The following is a 4,362-nucleotide window of genomic DNA, read 5'->3' as shown; positions in this document are numbered from 1 at the left end:
CCCCCCCCCCCCCCCCCACACACACACACACACACACAGGGGAAGCCCTAGGCTGAGCCGGGAAATAGCCCTCATCCGCCAGGTCAGCCCCACATCACCTCCCCACCCGGGGCTCTCACCCGGGGCTGCTTGCGCCTGTGGGGTAATGTGTAAAGGATCCTGGTCAGCGGGCCTCACAGCGCCCTGTTTGAGTGACTGCCAGCTTTATGGCTCTGGGGGGATTTCGCATGTGGGGCTGCAAGTGCCCTCACACCTGGAAACCAGTGTTTGTGAGGGCAGTGTGTCTGCTGTTGCTTCCACTGGGCTCCCAACAGCGGGGCAACAGGAGTGAGGTCACTGAGCCCGGGGTCTTCTAAGCAGGTCTCATGTAGGCCCTGAGAGGTGGGTGCTATGCACCTGGGCATGTGCACAGACATAATGTACGTACACATGATGTATGTGTGAGGTTGGGGATCTGCACATCTGGCCTGCCTGTCTATGTGTGTGGGTGAGCCCAGCTGGGCCTAGTGATGGAGGGATTTTCTCTGTAGCTGGAAGGCAGGAGACAGGCAGCTTGAGTACCAGAGTGGCAGAGGGAGGTCTGCAGAAGGTCTCCCTTGAGTATTCAGCAGAATAGAGAGCCCAGAAAGCCCTCACATATACGGTCAAGTAATTTTTGACAAGGGTGTCAACACATGGTGTTGGGAAAACTGGACATCCACATGCAGGGGAAAACTGACCCTTACCTCACACCATATACAAAGTGAACTCAAAATGGATCAAGGACCTAAATGTAAGACCTTAATCTCTTACAAGAAAACTAGGGCCAAAACTTCATGACACTGGACTTGGCAATGACTTCTTAGGTAGGTCACCAAAGGCCCAAGCAGCAACAACAAAAAGGACAGTCGGACTTGAAATTTTTTAAATTTGTGCATCAAAACTATCAACAGAGTAAAATGGCAACCCACAGAATGAGATAAAATATTTGAAAAATCACACATCTGTTAAGGGATTAGTATGCAGAATATATAGAGAAGTCCTAAAACTAAACAAAAAAAAAGGCAACTTGATTCAAAAATGGGCAAAGGGCTTGAATAAACATTTCACTAGAGATAAATTGACCAATGAGTACACTTAAAGATGCTCAATATCACTAATCATCAGGGAAATGCAAGTCACAGCTATGAGATACCACCTCACACTTGTTAGAATGGATACTATAAAAAAAAATAAGCCCTGGCTGGTGTTGCTCAGTGGTCAGAGCATCGACCCAGTACAGAGGTCACAGGTTCGATTCCTGGTCAAAGGCATGTACCTCAGTTGTAGGTTCAATCCTGGCCTGGTTAGGGTGCATGCAGGAGGCACTCAATTGATGCGTCTCTCTCACATTGATATTTCTCTCCCCTCCCTCCCTCCATCCCGCCCTCTTTTCCTCCCACAATCTCTGAAAATCAGTGGAACATATATCTTCAAGTATGATTAACAAAATAAAAAAACGAAGTAGCCTGGCTGACATGGCTCAGTGGTTGAGTGTTGACCTATGAACCAGGAGGTCACAGTTTGATTCCTGGTCAGGGCATATGCCTGGGTTGCAGGCTGATCAATGATTCTCTTCATCATTGATGTTTCTATCTCCCTCTTCCTTCCTCCCTGAAATCAATAAAAAAATTAAAAAAAAAATACACAGGAATTGTTGGTGAGAATGTGGAGAAATCAGAACCCTGGTGCATTGTTGGTGGGAATAAAATGGTGCAGATGTAAAACAGCATGGAGGTTCCTAAAAAAAAATTACCATATGATCTGGCTATTCTGCACCTGGGTATACACCTAAAAGAATTGAAAGCAAGGACATGAACAGATAATTGCACACCCATATTCACAGCAGCATTATTCACAGTAGCTAAAACATGGAAGCCAACCAAGTGCCCATCAACAGATGAATGGATAAACAAAATGTGATAAGTACATAAAATTGAATATTATTCAGCATAAAAAAGGAAGAAAATTGTGACACATGCATATGGATTGATCTTGACATTATGCTAGATGGAATAAGTCACAAAAAAGACAATTGCTGCATGATTCCAATTTATGAGGTGCTTAGAGTTGTCAAAATCAGAGAGTAGAAGGGTGGGTGCCAGTGTCTAGGGAGGGAGAGTGAGGGTTTAATGGGGACAGAGTTTCAGTTTTACAGGATGAAAAAGTTCTGGAGATGGTGGTGATGGTGGTAGTACATTATTGGTGTATTTACACCATTGAACTGTGCACTTACACGTGGTTAAAATGGTAAATTTTATTATATACTAGGGGCCCAGTGCATGAATTTATGCACCTTGAAAGGAACTGTGGGCCGTGAGGCTGCTGTGGGCACAGGGGCGGGTCTCGGCCCAACTTCCGCGGCCCCTCCCTCCACGGCCCCAGTCCCCTGTCTGCTGGCAGCCCCGCTCCCACTGCTGCTGCTCCTACATGCTAACGGTGCAGAGCAATCGGGGCCGGTGCCGTCAGCAGGTGCGAGCGAGCGGCGGCTGCTGCCCCGATCACCCCTCAGGAGCAGGGGGAGGTGAAGAAGCCCTCAGGGGTGATCGGGGCTGGCAGTCACCGCTCACACCCACTGATGGTGCTGAGTGATCAGCGCTGGGCACCGGCAGTGGAGTGAGAGCGAGGTCAGCGCCGGCAGCAGGTGCAATCACCCAGCAGGACCGTAGCGCATGGGAGCAAAGAATTTTCAGTAAACACTAGAGCAGTGGCCGGCAAACTCATTAGTCAACAGAGCCAAATATCAACAGTACAACGATTGAAATTTCTTTTGAGAGCCAAATTTTTTAAACTTAAACTATATAGGTAGGTACGTTGTTATTAACTTAATGAGGGTACTCCTAAGCTGGCCTTTGCTAAAAATGTCCTCAATCTGATTGAGGTACATTGGCTGAGGTCGACCCCTTCCAACTCTCCCATCCACACTCGTCTTGTATACTTGTTTCATCTATCTCCTTTCGTTTATCCTCTCTATATGTCCAACCCATCTCAACATACCTTTCTCAATCCTCGACACTACATCTTCTTTCACTCCACAACATTTCCTAAAATTAACTTAATAAACTTTACTTAAAGTGTTAAGTCTTAGTTAAACTATAGGTACGTTGAATAAAACTTGATATCATACTTAATAACGATATTATTTATTGATAAAATTAAATTCCTTACAATATCCATAAAATTAAATCATGACACTAACGCCACTTCTTCAAAATAGACTCGCCCAGGCCGAAAACCGACTTCTGCACATGGGCCACGAAGTTTCAATCGCACTGTAAGTGCACACTCGCACGTGGTATTTTGTGGAAGAGCCACACTCAAGAGGCCAAAGAGCCACATGTGGCTTGCGAGCCGCGGTTTGCCAACCACTGCACTAGAGGCTCACCCCAATGACAGCGACCAGCACCTCGCCTTGGTCTGGCGCCCCTGCTCACCTGCTCCACCATCTCGCCGCAGGCGATGCCCACAATGTTCTGCACACGCCCCCTAGTGGTCAGTGCACATCGTAGAGACCAATTGTTCAGTTGTTCCGCTGTTTGGTCTATTTGCATATTAGGGTTTTATAGAGAGAGATATTTTACCACATTAAAAAACAATTCAAAATATAGGACACACACACAAGGCATCATGATATTCTCTTCCTGAAGCAGGGTCCCAAGGCCAAGTTCTTTGAAGGGAAACTGCTCCCCACTTTTGGGCCATGAAGTCTGGAGGAGCCCCTCTTTGAGAAACCCTGTTGTCCAAAGTCCGGATCACACAAACAGGAACAAGTGGTCCCTTGAAGGGAGCGGGGCAGGGTCTCAGCAGCAGGGCCTCCTGGCAACCGTAGGGGACGGGTGAGCGGCGGACTGACAGGTATTGGTAGCTAGGAGATAACATCCCCACATCCTGCCCACACTGTCCCCAGCAGCCACTACCACCCATCCAAGAGCACACCTGGCCCTGCACGCAGCCCTGCTGCCTGCCTATTTCCCTGTTAGCTGAAGGGGGCTGAGCCACCTTCCTCCGGCTCTAGGTCCCTAGCCCCTTGCTGGTGGGTTGGGAAAGGGCCAGAGGCCAGGCGGTGCAAAGGGCATGGTGGGCAGGAGGACCTGGCACTGGAAGACACTGTTGAGCTGAGCCCTTTTTGCAGATTCCAGGGCAGCCCCAGAGGCTCAAAGTAGCAGCTGTTCAGCAGGGTAGTCCTAGACATGGTCCCTGAATGCCCTCTCATCCACTCCAGCACATACACCTCTTCCTGCCCACCCTCCACCCCCAAAGCGCTCTGCATAACCTTGACTGCCAATATCACATTGGATTAATAGGTGAAGTCCTACGCTCCCTCTGCTTTTGGCTGTGTGACCT

Source organism: Myotis lucifugus, unplaced genomic scaffold (assembly GCF_000147115.1).
Source record: "Myotis lucifugus unplaced genomic scaffold, Myoluc2.0 scaffold_556, whole genome shotgun sequence".
Taxonomy (NCBI): Eukaryota; Metazoa; Chordata; class Mammalia; order Chiroptera; family Vespertilionidae; genus Myotis; species Myotis lucifugus.
Note: the sequence above shows the minus strand (reverse complement) of the source record.